We start from the raw sequence: 17,732 nt of genomic DNA, 5'->3' as shown, positions 1-17,732 counted from the left end.
GGGAGTTTCCAGGAAGAACATTATACTTTGCCTGCCTTAAGTATTTGTCAATGGGCTGCAGGTATAAGGACATTTCACTGTATTTACATTTCCTTCTGCCTTGTTTCCTACATCATCTCCACTCTCACACTTCCACAAGATATGTCACGACTGTCTTACCAGACCCCCTGTCCTGACCTCGCCCACCACTTTTGAGCCATTCTTTCAAGGCAAACAGAGAGAACTGTTTCCAGAAAACTGATAAAACAAAGTAAAACAGATTAGGTCACTCTCCTGTTCAAAACGTTCCAATGACTTCCACTTCACTGGAGATAGCATCCAAGTGTCTCACCATGGCCTGCCTAGGCCCTACCTGACCTTGCTCTTGGTTATCTCTTCCACTGTAGCTCCCAGGGCTCTTTCATCCACTCACCTCACTCCAGTCACAGTGGTTTCCTAACAGCTCCCCGGGCCACTATGGGGCCTTTCACTGGCCACTCCTGCTCAGAATCCTTTTACCAATTCAGGGCCTGTCTCCAGGTGGCCTCATGAGGGAGGCCTCCTCTGATTATACTAAGATGACATGCCCCTCCCTACTGCCCTGCTTTATTTCTCTCCATAGCCCCATCACCTCCTGATATTAGGTTATATGTTACTATATTTGCTTGTTGTTTGCTTTGTTCTGCTACAAATAGAAGTTACATGAGGTCAGTGGTGTAGGAAAGATGTTGAGGTTCGAAGCTGATGGCCGAGAAAGAATTCTTAAGATGTCTTTGGTGCAAAAAGGTGGTTTTATTAAAGCAAGGAAACAGGACCCGTGGGCAGAAAGAGCTGCACCGGGATCATGAGAGTGGCCCATATAGACTTTCAAGTTAGGAGGGGGTCAGGGACAAAACAAACCTCTAAGGTATTTTGGAAACAAGATTCTAGGACCCTGAGGGGGCTAGCTATTGTTGGGAAAGCTCATTTGTTATTGTTCAGTAAACTCTCAGTCATGAGACCCCCTCAGATGTATATTAGTAGGTCATATATTTGGAGGATGATCCTAACATGTATTTTGGAGAAAAGGGGAGCTTCCAAAGAAATTTCCACATGTTAAAATAGACCTACAGGATCCTGGAGGGTTGGTCGGGCTAAGATTGCCTTTTGCCCTTAGCAAAGTATTCACATGGAGTCTGCTGAGTCCCTAGAGGAAGGTCACTCTGCCCGTTTCAAGGACTTGTCAATGGGCTGTAGGTAGTAAGGAAATTTAATAATTTCTCTTCTGCCTTTGTTTCCCACATCAGCCAGGACTTCGCTGAGGGCTGTCTCCAGCACCCAGGCCAATAGCTGAAACAGAAAGACCCCTGGATAGACATTTACCACAGCAATGAATGGAAGGGCAGCTGGCTGTAAGTGGGGACAGACAGTTGGAATTGGAATTTAAGGCTCTGTCAGGATATACTGATCTGGGATGTTAACCAGAGTGTTGCCTGGTGGTGACCTATATTGTGTGCCTGGGCCTCTGAAGCCAGCCAGTCATTTTATGTATTCATCATGCACTCTCTTAGCACCACTCACAAATCCTTCCAGCCTTTCTTTCTTTCTTTCTTTCTTTCTTTCTTTCTTTCTTTCTTTCTTTCTTTCTTTCTTTCTTCTTTTTTCTTTCTTCTTCTTCTTTCTTTCTTTCTTCTTTCTTTCTTAATTTCTTTCTTTCTTTCTTTCTTTCTTTCTTTCTTTCTTTCTCTTTCTCTTCACTTCTTCCGTCTTCTTCCTCCTCCTTCCTTCCTTCCTTCCTTCCTTCCTTCTTTCTATTTTTAAGTAATCTCTATACCCAAAGTGGGGTATAGAGCCACAAAAGCCAGAGATCTCACAAGCCAGACATCAAGAGCCCGACTGAGCCAACCAGGCACCTCACATGCTTCCAACATTATTTTATTTTGTTAAAGTTTTATTTATTTGAGAGACAGGGAGAGTGAGAGAGCATGAGCAGGGGAGGGGTAGAGGGAGGGGAGAATAGACTCTCTGATGAGTGGGAGCTCATCCATCCCAGGGCTCCATTCCAGAACCTGGGATCATGACCTGAACTGAAAATAGGAGTTGGATGTCCAATCAACTGAGTCAACTGAGCCAGCCAGGCCCCTCAATGCTTCCTACATGTAAATCCTCTCACAGATTGACACTTCCAACAGCTGACCAGCATCCATGGTTACGACAGCATCTCACAAGTCTTACAAAATCGATGAAATTATTGCTTTTAAATATTTACTTGTTGCTAATAGTCAATTGAAAAGAATTTTAATTGATTTTCTTATAAATTCACAACTTTTTGGTATGGTTTACAAACTTGCTGATAATATCCATAAACTATCATCAGAAACATTTTCAAAGCTTCCTCTCTGGGGTAAAAATGATCCCTACAAATGGGCCAGCCAGTTACCTGATAACCTCTTTCCACCCACTGTCAGATCATCTGTGGTGACGTAGGCAGATTTCACCACTGATATCTTTTGACCCCATAGTCTGAGCCATCCACGTAAAAGGCTTTGATGAGCTGAACCACTAATGAATGAGCTTTGGGTCCTGGGTCACTAAGAAGAAGTATCTGACTCCTGGTTTACTCTAGATGCTCCAGGCCAACACTAGAGCCCTTTAATGGCATAGCTCCTGAGGCGGAAACACACACATTTTCCCCTGAGAAAGCCATCACATCATGGCCAGGGTGGCTAGGTCCACAGAAGGTTATTGATTGCAGCCCCAGGATGTCCTAAGGAATCTCTTCTACCCTGACCTATGCATCTTGAGGGTCCACAGTTAGGGGAATGCTTTCTCTTTCTTTCCTTCTTTCTTTCTTTCTTTCTTTCTTTCTTTCTTTCTTTCTTTCTTTCTTTCTTTCTTCTTTCTTTCTTTCTTTCTTTCTTTCTTTCTTTCTTTCTTCTTTCTTTCTTTCTTTTTCTTTTCTTCCTTTCTTTCAAAGGTTTTATTTATTTATTCATGAGAGACAGAGATAGAGGGAGAAGCAGCCTTCTCGCAGAGGGCCTTATGTGGGACTTGATTCCATACCCAGGATCACCCCCCAAGCTGAAGGCAGATGCTCAACTGCTGAGCCACCCAGGAGTCCCAACAGCCCATTTCAATATCTAAGGATGTGACCTTCCTCAGGGTAAGGGAACTTGCCCATTATTACATAACCATCAGTGGTTTTTAGGCAATACCAAATAAGGCAAAAAAAAAAAAAAAGCAAAAATGGCAAAAAGTACAAACTACTTTTACTTGTTTGAAGAGAGTGAATCACCATTAACCTGCAAATGTGTAACTTTAACTTTAGTATTACCTCATAGCCAGAAGGCAAGCAGCAAAAATTAACTATTGTACCTCCTTTGTTCTTTTGGAAAACAAGTAAATAAAAATGTAGGTGATGGGATGGCTGGGTGGCTTAGTGGTTGAGTGTCCACCTTTGGCTCAGGGCGTGATCCTGGAGTCCCAGGATCAAGTTCCACATTGGGCTCCCTGCATGGAGCCTGCTTCTCCCTCTACCTGTGTCTCTGCCTCTCTCTGTGTGTCTCTCATGAATAAGTAAATAAAATCTTAAAGAAAAAATGTAGGTGGTTCTTAACCTTTTAGATTATGTACTAATTACACAGTTGTTAAAAGGGTAAGGGAAAAAAATCTCCTGGGTAAAGTTTCCTGCCAGGGGGTGAGATGGCATGAGGTGGGTGGTGGGGCATGACTGTGTGTGGGCTAAAAGGTCAAGAGAAAGACCACTGTCATAAAATGACTCTGTGAAGGAGTTACTGCAATTAAATGTCAATCTTACACTCTTTGTTGCTGCCTAAGGAGTGTGTTAGGGGCCCTTTCGATCCACCTGCTTTGAAACGTTTGCTCTGCTCCTTTCAGTTTAGCACAACCTTTTTAAAAGACAGAGGACAATTTAAAGGGAGGACTGGTGTTAACAGATTTTATGGTGGCTTATTTACCGTGAAAGCCCTTAACATAGCCCGAGGCTACTTTCCCTTGGAATTACTACCAGGATGAATCCATATGCCAGTGATGCACTTACTATCCTGACAACTGTAGCTTGACATTACAGCTTCAAATCAGAATATCTGAGCTCTTCAACTTTTTTTTTCAAAGTCATTTTCATTTTTCTAGATCCTTTGAAGTTCCATATAACTTTTAGAATCAGTTTGTAGATTTTGATTGGGATTCTGTTCAGGCTCTCGATCAATTGGCAGAGAAATGGTATGTTAACATGAATAAGGCATTTTCACTTATTTACTAAAGTTTTCTCAGTTTATCTTAACAATATTGTAATTTTCAGGGGCACCTGGGTGACTCAGTGGTTGAGCATCTGCCTTTGGCTCAGACAGTGATCCCGGGGTCCTGGGATGGAGTCCCACATCGGGCTACCCACAGGGAACCTGCTTCTCCCTCTGCCTGTGTCTCTGCCTCTCTCTGTGTGTCTCTCATGAATAAATAAATAAATAAAATCTTAAAAAATATATTTTAAATTTCAGAGTATGGTGGGGTTTTTTATGTAAAAAGTGTTGTTGTTTTTAAAGAATTCTACTGCGATGAATGGTATTTAATTATTTACAAAGTACTTTACGTTTCTCCACAGCACCCTAATGCTTCAGATAGCTCCAGATGGGATGATGCATAGCAAAGATTTTAAGAAAGTCAGATTTACAGAAAGTCAGATGATATTACTATATCATTATTACCATTATTATACTTATTTATATCACTGTTATAGCTATTCATCTTTCCAGAAAGCAGTGGTTAGAAAGTGGTGAAATAGCTGAGCCTTTTCAGAGTAAAAGCTAGAAAATCGAGAACACAGGCATCTTCCTAAAACTGCTCTCTGACAACAGTGTAGATGACATAAGAAGACAGAGATCTCACAGACCCCTCACTTCCATTGAGCAGGTGCATGTGTATGAACCATCTGCAAATCTTCATCAGCTCCTGGTCCTGGGAAGAAGGAGGAGGAAGAAATTCTGGAAGGCTTTTCCATTGTAGGAATCTCTTTGCTGATGTTTGCTGAGTTGCTGGTTCATGGCTGGTTCATCACTAATTTCATCATTAACTTCATCATTAATTTATTTATCAGTCACTAAACCAGCTCATTCCCCCCACAGACTGGGTCCTTCGCAGAAATCATCTTCCTCTGGTGTCACCCGCTCCAACCACCCACACAAGCACTAATTGACAGAACTGGTGACCACCAGAGCCCTAGGGTCTGTGACTTCCCGCCACCCCCACATGCTGCTTCCTGGGGCAGTGACTGGCATTTAAACTATCAGAGTGCTTCGGGCTGAGCTGTTGAATATTTCACACCCTCTGCTCCGTGTGACTCATTCTATCCAAATAGGCAGCCTGAGCTTTCTCAAGGCCTCTGGTTTCACTCTGAACACATTCAAGGCCACCTGAGGGACCCTTGAATGTCATTTTTTAAGGCCTGTACAGGCTCCCCTTGGTTGCCATGCCTTATGGAGTCACAGAGTAGAAAGGGAGAAGCTTCTGCTCCCTTGAGCAAAGGAAACCATCCTCTGACCCGGATACGTCTGAGAGGCAGCGCCCTTGGCAGCTGGGGGCAGGGCAGAGAGCGACAGTACGAAGTGTCATCCTGCCTGCATTCCAGCCAGAGGCCTTCCTTCTTCTAGAGGGACAGAGAGGGGTTGATGGCACTTGGGAGGTGGTACTCCTCTCCTTTAGCCTGGGGGGGAAGTACATGCTGGGCACCTTCATGCTTATTGATGTTAGCACTTGCTCTCTGGATCCTTTGGGCTGATATCAAGGCTTGAAAGCACAGGATCTGCAGGGCTGCATCTGTCTCACATGTTGCAAGAGAGAGATAATAAGCTGTCAAGGCTCTTCCGTGGCAGGTACACTGCTGCTAGTCCTTCCAATATCTTTTTGTGATTTAGAAAAGGCATCCCTAGTCAATGGTATTATAATAGCATTGTATGGTGACAGATGGCGGCTACTCCCATAAACATAATGTATAGAGAAGTTGAGTCCCTATGTTGTACACTTGAAACAAATATAATGTGTGTCAATTATACTAAAAACAAAACAAAACAAAACAACCTTCCTCAAGGCTCTAGACTGCCATCTGTTGGAAGGTTGTAATAGACATGCACAGGTACTGTGGTGGGGGGAAGAATTGTGTTCTGGAGATGTGCAGTGTGGTCAAAGGGGTAGATGAGGGGTGGATAGTGAGGTATGGCTTCAGTGACTTCAGTGGAGACCAGGCCTGGGTGAGCTGCACAATCACGCAGAACTGGCATTTGGGTGGTAGCCATGACTGTGGAAACCCCAACCTGGGACCCCCAGCAGGTAACAGAAGTGGAGACCTAGAGAAGGTTAGGTGTGCATGGGTCTGACAGAGACTTGGCTCAGGACTTGGCCTTAGTGTTAACAGCTTTGCTGAGGCTGCCAGCACATCAACAGAGGAGGGAAAGCCTCTTGTGGGGGGGAGGGGGCAGATTTGGAGGCCTTATAATTTTGCAGACTGGGGCTGACACCAGAGAAATGCTGTTTTATTGCTATTATTGTAGCCAGTTGTGCTCCTAGGACCTCAGCCTGGGAAAATACTTGTTCAGCCATGAATAAAAATGAAAGTGGTCGCCAGCTGAGGAACGTAGGCAGCTTCTAGAAGCCGGAAGGCAGCCCTGCTGCCATCTTCATTTTAACTCTGTGAGACCCATTTGGGGCTTCTGAACTCCACAGATGTAGATTTGTTTTAAGCCACCACATTTGTATAATTTGTTAGAGTATTCCTAAAAAACAACTACAGTAGGTATCCTTGTCTTCAATTTATGGGTGGGAAAACTGAAACTTGAGTCAGGATCAAAATCTAATTCTCAGGGCACCTGGGTGGCTCAGTGGTTGAGTGTCTGCCTTTGGCTCAGGTCATGATCCCGGGGTCCTGGGATCGGGTCCCATATTAGGCCTCCAGTGAGGATCCTGCTTCTCCCTCTGCCTATGTCTTTGCCTTTCTTTCGGTGTCTCTCATGAATAAATAAATAAATAAATAAATAAATAAATAAATAAATAAAATCTTTAAAACATCTAATTCTCTATAACATCAAAGGCCACACTTTCCTTATACTCCATTGATGCCCTCTTAAATTTTTATAACTAATGTCCTCACTGAAATCATCAAATATTTAACTGCTAGGACAACTACTTTAGAAAGAATCACTAATGGTGTGCTTTTGAATCTATCTGCTTGCTACAAATAATTTGCTGACCGAAAAGAAATCATCAGTTGAATCTTGCCTAGAGAGTTCAGGAAAAGAAAAGGTTTCCAAGCTTTCCTGTGGAAGCCCTCAATTCTAAGGAAACTAACAAAATTATTACTCTTTAGCTTGTTTATTCATTTGGTTGAATGTGTAAATTATTCTATGTACATGCAATAGTAAATTGATCATAATAAGATGGAAAATCATCAGGGACATAAATTAAAACTGTAATGAGATAGTACTATACATCCCTAGAATAGTTAAAATTTAAAAGACTGAGCATACAAGTGAGATCGTGAAGAAACTGAAACTCTCATATTATATATCTATCCTTTTACCCACCAATTCAACTCCTAGAAATGTCTTTTAAGATGTATACACTTGTCAAAATTCATCTAACCATCTACTTAAAGCCTTTGTATGTAACTGATATCCCAAGATTTGAAAAAAGGGGACACCTGGGTGGTTAGATCTCTTAAAGAGTCTGACTCTTGATTCTGGCTCAGGTCCTGATCTCCTGGGTTTTGAGATCAATCCCTGCCTCAGGCTCTGCACTTGCTACACAGTCTGTTTGGGTACTCTCTCCCTCTGCCCCTTCTTCCTCTCATGTGGGCACTCTCTCTCTCCCTCTCTCTCTCAAATAAATAAATAAATCTTAAAAAAAAATTTTTTTTTAAAAAGAACCAGGAATTGAGACAAGAACCTCCCCCATCGCCACTCTCACACACCGGGATTCTTCCAATAATGAATGTGGGTAGAATTAGGACTTTTAAAGTGGAGACGAGGGATGCCTGAGTGGCTCAGCAGTTTAGCGCCTGCCTCTGGTTTGGGCATGATTCTGGGATCCAGGATTGAATCCCGAGTTGGGCTCCCTGCTAGGAGCCTGCTTCTCCTTCTGCCTATGTCTCTGCCTCTCATGAATAAATAAATAAATCTTTAAAAAAAATAATAAAGTGGAGACAAGAGGAGTGGTGGAAAGAGTACCAGGCAAGAACCAGAAACTTCCTTCTGGTCTTCGTCCCTTCCCTGATTTAGATATGTACATAACCTTGTGGGATTCATTTTGCCTGTATGGGTCTCAAGGACCTTATCTGCAAAATAAATGAACTGCATTAGATGACCTCACAGTTCCTTCTAGCTCTAAAACCCCCATTATTTATCATCTTAAGTGGTGAATCAGATTGCTTTAGAAGTTTCTACTTGATAGAACTACTTTTCCTACACACTCTGATTCTAATCTATGACTCTGTTGATACTGGGTCACTGACAACATAATTCTCAGAGATTACATTTTTTCTATGGGAAACTTGGATCCACTTTATCAGATAGTTTCCAGGAATATATCTTTGAGAAAGCAAGCATGGGCAACATACATTCAGATTATGGGTATTTTCCATATTTAGAGATATCACATATGGGCATTGTTAAAGAACATGCTCTTTTTAAAGCTTTGAGTAAAAGAGTAATGTGGCCACAGTAAATATATCACTATACTGAAAGGCTCTGTGGCTTCAGACAAGCCATTCACATGTTCAGAGGACATGTCAGTATCTACACTATCTGCTTGCCCACAGTTGTTTAAAGATGAAGTGAGATCTTATCAAATAGGTAAAGCACATTTTAACCTGCAAAATGTTATACAAATATAAAGTGACTTGTTCTTATTGAGAATGAGAAGAGGGCGGGAACAAGTGCCTAGGAGAGCCCATTCTAAAAATGAGCTAATCACATCAATCACTGCTCTGATGTGATGCAGGAGAGAGATGGGCTTTTTAAGGACACAGAAGTAAAGGTGTTTTGGGATCCCCATGGTTTCATGAACTCATGGTGATTTCAGCAGCTTCCTGTAGTCCCTCCGCTCATCTCCTAGATCATGTCTGAAGAAAACCCAGCCTCACCCCATCTGCAAGATGATCAGTCTTTGATTTGCCAGGTTGGACTGGGAAGACTCATGAGAGCTGAATGTCCACAGCTGGGAGGTAGGGGAAGAACCAGGAGGGCTCATGGGGGAACCAACTACAGAAGCCTGCTGAGGCTCTGCCCAGTGTGGAGGGAGGATGGTGGTGGAAGAGTTGGAGGGGAGGGCAGATTGATGGAGGAAAGACCCAAAGAAAGCTTTATTAGAAGCTCTATGGAAGTGAGAGGTTGTAAGGAAAGGTAAGGAGGAGAGAGGATAGGGATTAGCTCTCTTCCACAGAGCACAAACTCTCCCAGAGCACTGGCGATATTTGATGGCGTTATTTCCCTGCTGCTATAGTCCTGAGACCTAAAACAGTGTTAGCCATGCAGGAAGTGAGTAATTAGGACTGGGTGAATGAATTGAATGGCTGCACAGGAAAGAGGATCAAAAGGCAACACTGGCAGTGCCTCTTCACCCCCACTGTGCCCAGAGAAGGACAGTCTTGGCTCATCTCCCTGGTCTTGGAGGCAGAAATAAAGAGAGATTCAGCAGGCTAATGTGGCAGGTTTCTACACTATAAAAACATGCATCATTTTTTAAAATTTTTTATTTATTTATGATAGTCACAGAGAGAGAGAGAGAGAGAGGCAGAGACACAGGCAGAGGGAGAAGCAGGCTCCATGCACGGGGAGCCCGACATGGGATTCGATCCCGGGTCTCCAGGATCACGCCCTGGGCCAAAGGCAGGCGCTAAACCGCTGCGCCACCCAGGGATCCCAAAACATGCATCATTAATACCCCTTCTCTGACTATCCAAACCCAGGAGGCATACTTGATCCTCTCCTTTCCTATACATCCAGCAGCCCTATCAACAACATCTCCAAAATGTTTTTTGAATCTGTCTTCACCATGGCTCTTACGCCAAACCCCAAACCCCATTGGGACCACTGCAATGGCCTCCTCACTGGTCTCCCTGCATTCTCTCTGCCCTCCCATTTTTTGTCCACTCAGCTGCCAAACAGTCGTTTGTAAAGTCACTCCTTTGCCTGAAATCATCCAGTTGCTTCCAACTGCACATAGAACAGTGCTCGAACTCCTAGTCATAGCCTCTGAAGCCCACCTTCCTTCTCTACTTTGTCACCCACCACACTGCCCCTCACTCACTTTCCTATTGCCACACTGGCCTTCTCTCTGTTCCTCAAACTGGCCAACTCTGTCTGTGTTAGGACCTTAGCACCTGCCAATTCTCCAGCTCTTGTGGCTGGCTCTTTCTTGTCTTACTTTCCCAATTACCATGCCTTCCCCTTGTCACCCAGTATACTCTATCTCCTCAGCTTGTTTTATTTTCTCTATAGGACTTATCTCTATCTGGAGATAGGTTTAACTATTGTTTGTTTCTTGGCTCCTCTGCCTTAGGAATGTGCCCCCTCCATGGGCAGGGATTTGTAAATATTGTTGACTGTTGTAACCTCTGTTCCCAAAGGTTTCAGGTATCCCTTGTAGGGACTAAATAAATTTTTTGGAATGAATGCCTACTCACCAAATGACCTTCTGACTCTAGTTTTCCAAATAGACTGCTTATAGAGAATGTGCCTTCCAGAGACAAGGATGTCTCCTGTTCCCTTTATTTTTCAAATAAATAAATACATGCATGCTTGTGTTTGCAGATTTCAGCCTCTGCGTGGTTAACGTGAGTCCGCCCCTTCAAGATGGATTCTGTCTTGAGGCACTAACAAATCAGGTATCTGAGCTTGTGGATCTGAGAGCTGTGCTCCATACTGAGAGGCATGGAATGAGGAAAGGCACCCTACCTGAGTGAGCCTCGACCTTCCACGGATGACCTTTATAGCCTTACCATGACTGTGTTCCCTGGACTTCTTTTTGGAACTTCTCTAGGCACAAGCAGAGAAGAGCTCCTGATAGAAAAAAATCTCCAAAAAGGAAAAGAAGGCTTAAATACTCAACAGGTCCTTCATCTTGAGTGTTTTTATGAAATCTTTCAATTCTATCCCAAATGCCACCACCACATGGTGCCCTCTTTTTCTCCTATTTTTCTATCAGCATAATGGAGAGAAGCCTACATGTCTACAGAACAAGGAGGATAAACTAGTAGCTATTAAGTGCTCTAGTATGTATCAGGCTCCAGGGCTTTATAAATATCTCACCTAAAGCAATATTTCTAAAAACTATGGTAAATAAAAAACATATAAACTGTGTATTAGACTTAGATATTGAAGATAAGATAACACAAAGGGTTAGGTTGTCAAATCAGACTCACAGGAGCTAGAGATCTTGTCCAGTAACAAGAGTTACTAATAATTTTGAGAATACAGGTAATTGTGCGGTACAGGTGAATCCTGGAGACCCTGGTCCATGAAAGAGGCTCTCTGGATCTTTTCTTGCTACATTAGAATTTGCTCTCGTCCAGATTTAACATATGAGATCGCTAAATCATGTGCATTGTCATCACTAAAGCAAAAAGAACAACTTGGCTCATAAAACATCTCAGTTTTATGCTCACATAGTTACATTGTTTACGTGTCATTTTCCAGGGAGCTGTGCCCCATAAATCCTTACATTCCACCTGTATTTGTCATAAGCCATCCTAGATTGACCAGGTACATCCTGCTAAAAAGTTTTTCACAGGTAAGTGCTCTCTCACTAATAAGTATCCATTTGTTTCCTTTCCAGGAGGCGAATCATTAGTATGTTTGTTTACAAGGAGATTTGATTGAGTCACCTGACTTCATTTTCCTTCCTTTTTTTCTTTCTTTCCAGTGGCTTCTAAGGGGAAAAGAGAATAGTCAGCTGCAAACCCTTTCCTTCCTCCAAAGAATAGGTTTGTGGTCCTAAGAATTCCACTGAAAGCAGTGCAGTGATTATTTTCCTACACCCCAAAAGCCTTTCACCTCAAATTAACTCTGCCTCTGTAGAGAGAGAGCACAGACTGGTAGCCTCTTCTTAACCAGCCTCTTGTCTCTTTGGCTTCCAGACCTCCCGCTCTGCTGCAAGGTTTATATACCTTATCACTAACTATACTTCCACCACAAGTTCACATTTGTTTATTTTTCCACATAGGTCTTAGTTTTTGAAAAAAGAATTTGTCTTTTGCAGAGTCCGGGTGGCTCAGTCAGTTGGGTGATTGCCTGTGGTTCAGGTCATGATCCCGGGGTCTGGGATCAAGGCCACACTTCAGGGCTCCCTGCTCAGTGGGGAGTCTGCTTCTCCCTCTGCTCCTCCCCCTACTAATGCGCTCATTCTCTCTCTCTCTCTCTCTCTCTCTCACTCATTCTCTCTCTCTCTCTCCCTGTCTCTCTTTTTTAAAAGATTTTATTTGTTTATTCATGAAAGACACAGAGAGAGATAGAGACAAAGACAGAGACACAGGCAGAGGGAGAAGCAGGCTCCATGCAGGGAACCCCGACGTGGGACTCAATCTCGGGTCTCCAGGGTCACACGTGGGGTGAAGGCAACGCTGAATCGCTGAGCCACCCGGGCTGCCCTAGTCTCTTAACTCTCAAATACATTTTTTTAAAAATCTGAAGAAAGAGAGAAATTGTCTTTTGAACAGCTCTTAATAGTAATGTTTTGTTTCTTCTGTTCCGTTCATGTACATCTACCACCAACAACCAGTAGGATTGGGGTGATAGAAGCAGTGTTAGCACACTGAGCCCAAATTCTAGTCGAATGTTATTGAAAGCTCACCACATGCCTACTAGAGGATAAAAAAAGACATGGTCCCTGTCTTCAGAGAACTCGTGGTCCTTTGGGAAATGAAAATATGTCTATCGCCAGATTGTCCAACGTTACAGAGTCACCTCACCTTTAATATCTAAGTAAAAATGGCTTGCACCCTCTGAGAGGATGTAAAGACAATTCTCTCCCTAAGGGCAATCTAGAACCAATTTAAGACAAGCATTTGTTCTTAATACACCAATTAAAAAAATACACCAATAAATAAATAAATAGCAGCCATGCAGTGTCTTTGGTGCTATAATATAAGTGGAAGGAGGAAGTAAATAGTAAATTCTTATTAGAGATGTAAAAGAAGGCTCAGAGAGGTGATGGTTCCATTGGGTCAGGTGAATGACTAGGAATTTATGAAGTGGCAGAAGAGCATTCCAAGCAGCAGGTGTATGTTAACATATACACCAGAGAGAGGTATGAAAAGGCAAAGAATATGTGGGACTTCCCGATGGTTTAGTCTGACTAAAGCATTCTGTAAAAGAGGAGATGGAAAAGGGGCAAGGATGGTGTTCTAGACAGAAGATTACGGTCCTCGGCATTTGCTAAACCTAAAAGCAAATCGGGGATGCTGTCCTAAACAGTCTAGGAGTTTTCCAGCCAGAGCCAGGCCTAGGACCAGGCTGTTAAGTTAGTTATCTTGGGTGCAAAATTTAAAGGGGTGTCAAAGCGTCAGTCACCAAGATAGCATTTTAACACAAAATTTTAATTATTTATTTTTCTTTTTTTTTCTTTTTATTAACACAAAATCTTAAATAAAGATAGTATTGGTTGTTATTGAATTTCCCTTTTGCCTCAGGCTCTAATGTGACTCAGCAAGGCACTCCTTTATTTAAAATTTGGCATTTGTTCATAATAGACTTTTTTTGCATAATATTGATTTTTAAAAAGATATTGCATTAAAATACTATTTATCTTGATGGCTGAAGGGGTGGGGGGGGCATTCCCTTAAAATTTTTGCATCACTTTGCTCACTTCGTCTTACTTGCAATCCTCATTCTGGCCGAACTTTATCTGTTAGCAGGGATAAAAGACACAGAGTGTCACCCTGGCATAAAGACACAAAAGAGGAGGGATAAAATTCATAGCACTTGGTGACTGATGGAATATGGAAATAAAGGGAAAGGAGGAGTCAAGAATTTCATCTCGGAAAAAATTATGCTCTTGGAAAATTTACAGAATGTTGGGGATGATAAAAAAAAGGGAAAGAAGAGAACTCAGTAGAGATGCCTGGATGGCTCAGTGGTTGAGTGCCTGCCTTCGGCTCAGGTCATGATCCTGGAGATTCAGGATCGAGTCCTGCAGGGAGCCTGCTTCTCCCTCTGCCTGTGTCTCTGCCTCTCCCTCTGTGTGTCTCATGAATAAATAAATAAGATCTTTTAAAAAAAAGAGAGAAATAAGTGAAATATGATTAGCTTTATAACAAGTAGATCAGCAAAGGGCTGTGAGACATAGAGAAGCTACCATCATTCCCTTTTGAAAGAGAATTCAGTGTCTAACATGTTGACAGCATCTGCATAATTATGTGTCTAGAACATACACTCGTCCACAGTGTAATATACTGAAGTTGGCGGAGCTATTCTGTAATAGGAACAGAAGCATTGGGGATCTGGTGCTCCTCCCACCGTTGGAAGGAAGAGAACAGCCCCATAAGCTGTCCTTGGGATCAGCAGTTGTCAGGAGCAGAAGGAGGAGGCAGAAAAGACTTTTCTCCTGCAGGGAAGAGGGCTCCTCACCGTCAGCTCTGCACTCGCAGGCTGTGCCTTCCCTGTTGAAAGTCCTTCAATTGCAAGTGAAATCAATTTTCCTGAAAGGTGACTTATAGGGTGATCAGGGCTCGGCTGAATGGAGGGAGAGGTCAATCAGATTCTCATCAAAGAGCTCAACTAATCGATCTCATTTTTGAATTACAGCCTCCCCTGAGCCTCCTCTGCAGGTACCAACTATCATACCAGTGTTTCATGATTGCAGGCCATTGAATAATTGGCACAACTCATCTCTCTGGTGAGACTTTCCTGCCAATTCTGTCCCCCGGAGCCTGCAAGGACCTGAGGCCTTGCTGAGGATTGGTGCTCTCACTCTCCCATCTCACACACCCCCGTGACTCCCCTCACTCCTGTGTCTTCTTCAGCCTCCTCCTCTTTTCTGGTTCCTTCACTCCTATGGAAAACATGCTGTCTCACTCTGCGCCACTTCCAGGCACCCATCCGAGTTTGACTACACTCTCCTTGGACAAAAGGCAGATGGCTGGGAGCAGAAAGGAAATATTTTGCTCTGCTCAAACAAATAAATAAAGGCAGAAAATAAATGTATAAATGAAACAAGTCTTTCCTTGACCCTTTACCCATCTTTGGCCACTCGTCTATCCTCATCTCCTCTCCATAGCATATGGCGCCTCCCAGTCATTGGGCCAAACACTGAATCCATTGTTTGTCTCCACACTGGTGAACAATCTCTCCAAACCACTCTGCCCTGGCCTTGCCAGGCTTCTTCTGCTTGCAGGACTCGACATGCCTTTCTCGTCCTTAAGGACTGTTCCCATGTGGTTCTTCTTTTACCCTGAAGGTCTCACCCACTCCCTGCTGTGGTGAGTTGCCCAGTTGCCTCCTGCTAACCCTTTGGGTTGTAGCTGAAATCTTATATCCTTCAGGGAACATTTCCTGGTCCCTCGGGCCCCTGGTGCCCCCTGCCTGCACTTCTCTTGTGTAGCACTGAACACATCTCTGCTCAACATCCGGCATCCCCTCTAGACAGTGTGCTTCATGAGGATGAGCCATGTCTGGCTTGTTCACTGCTTACGTCTCCACCACCTAAGCCAGAACCCAACATGGGAAGAGATTAACACATAGTTGTTAAATATTTGTTTGTTAAAACCCACCTTAGGGTTTTCAGTAAGTTTAAGAAAGATGATCTTATGTAGGGTTTCTAACAGAGATTCTCAGTTCTGATGTTTGAACATGTCCAGGGGCATTTCTTTTCTCACAATGACTGAGGGATGTCTCTGTTAACTTAGTGGTTGGAGCCCAGGCCTACCAGACATCCCTCAATGCTCAGGAGAAACGCTTGTTCACAGCCATCACTCTACCTCTGCTGGGGGAAATGTGTGATGTAGGAAGTAAAGGTTGAAATCAGAGTGACTCACAGGAACGCTATTGCAGTCATCCAAAATCAGGAGCTGGCCAGGACTAACTTAGAAGGAGACAGGTTGAGAGGTAACTAAGAAAGAAAAACAACAAAGTCTGTGATCAGCGGGATGAGTCACCCGTCAAGGAAGGAGAAGGGATGGAAACATGAAAGAAGGTAGACAGATAGATCTAAGTTGTGTGACCTTGAGCAAGTTACTTAACCTCTCAGTGTCTAATTTCCTCAACTGTAAGATGTAGATAAAAAGAATGTATCCCAGGGATGTGAAGATCGTGGGAACTGAATTAATTCATATAAAGTGCACGACCTCACATAGGGGAAGCACTGGGGAAATATTTGACATTGTAGCTGTTAGATAGACAAATAAATAGATATGTAGAAATACTAACAGATAAGTGGTGGGAAGGACAGATGAGTGAAGGGATGAGAGAATAGACAGAGAAATAGATGGGCGGTTGGATGGATGGTAAAGAAATTGATAAGTGAATTTTCAATGTAGGGGATGAAGGAGAGAGTGTGATCCCCACAATGCTTTTCCAGAAGCAGTTCTGAGCACACATTTGAGCCATTCTACCAACAGTCTCTCCCTTCTTCTTCCTTTATATCTGGTGACAAGGGGTCTTTGGTTTACAGAACAGAGCCAAGATGATTGACCCACATGGGACCACTGGAAACATGTGGTAGACAGGGGCTGATCAATAGGAATGTGCCAAAGGGGTCCCCTGCGAGGGGCTGTGCGCTACATGGAGGAGTGAAATCAGGCAGTTCCTGCCTCTTTGGCTCAGGGTATCCCAGCCTCACCCTTCTCAGCTCTCTGGACATTTTGTCACTCACCCACTTTCTCTATTCTGTTCTTTACAACATTCACCACCAAAGAATACATTCAGGGTCTGTGTATATTACCTGGAAGGACACTGACCTGGGAGTCAGGAGACCTGTGCTCTAGCATGGACAATGAAGCTAGATTTGATCTGCAGCTGGTCGTGTCACCTCTCTGGCTTCAGTTTTTGGATATGTAAACAAACGGAGGGCACTAGAACATGCCTAAAGCTTCTTATAGCTCTAACACGCGTGTGCCTGCAACCTGACCAGCCCCTTCTCTCATTATCCTTGTCCCTCAACTCTATCATCTGTATCTTCACCATTTTCTCAGTGAGCTCTCCTCTCCTGTACTTCCGCTAACCTCCTAGACATATTTCAAATTTCATCCCTGTGAGTCATTCCTTCACACACAAGCTTAGATATTTGCTTCCCTATGTACCCAAGGTCCTCTGTAAGCACTTGAATTATAGAAATATCCTCTGGGACTCATTCACGCACCCATCTCCTCCAAAGGCTGCATGCCTTGAATGCAGAAATTACATTTGTATCAGTCAAGGCTCCATTTCAAAGAACAGAATCCACTCCAACCGGTTCAAGCTAGAAAGGATTTCCTGCAGATATTAGGCGGCTTATCCAGTCATTGGGAGGGGAAAAGTAAGCTCAAGATTAGGCTTTCAGGAGCCACTCACACAGCCACACTGCAGATACCAAGCGGAGGCTACCGTGTTTGGTATCAGGCCATCTCTAGTTTCACAACAGAATCATCATTAGAGTGGTCGGGAACTGAATTCTCTCCACATATGTCTCATAGTCAAATTCTCAAAAAGAGCAAGAGTCTGTTGAGCCATCACCATCCCTGTTTGGACAATGTTTCTTGTACCAGAGCCACCCCCTAAACTTCTGACTGACTTGGA

General features: G+C 43.4%; 1 long non-coding RNA gene across 8 annotated transcripts in view; it reads left to right on the top strand.

Moving 5' to 3' along the window:
* LOC100682919 overlaps window positions 1-15,144 on the top strand; it is a 49,458-nt gene extending 34,314 nt beyond the window's left edge. For 3 of the 8 annotated variants that reach the window (XR_005369558.1, XR_005369554.1, XR_005369552.1), the window contains 3 exons: window positions 10,776-11,075; window positions 11,661-11,754; window positions 14,766-15,144. This is a non-coding gene — a long non-coding RNA (uncharacterized LOC100682919). Of the gene's footprint in view, window positions 1-1,265; window positions 1,371-10,775; window positions 11,076-11,660; window positions 11,755-14,385; window positions 14,667-14,765 lie in introns of all 8 variants that reach the window. The other 5 variants (XR_005369559.1, XR_005369557.1, XR_005369555.1 and 2 more) reach the window with 5 other exon arrangements.
* The last annotated feature ends 2,588 nt before the right edge of the window (window positions 15,145-17,732 follow it).

Source organism: Canis lupus, chromosome 14 (assembly GCF_011100685.1).
Source record: "Canis lupus familiaris isolate Mischka breed German Shepherd chromosome 14, alternate assembly UU_Cfam_GSD_1.0, whole genome shotgun sequence".
NCBI lineage: Eukaryota > Metazoa > Chordata > Mammalia > Carnivora > Canidae > Canis > Canis lupus.
This window is presented reverse-complemented; position numbering and strand designations above follow the sequence as displayed.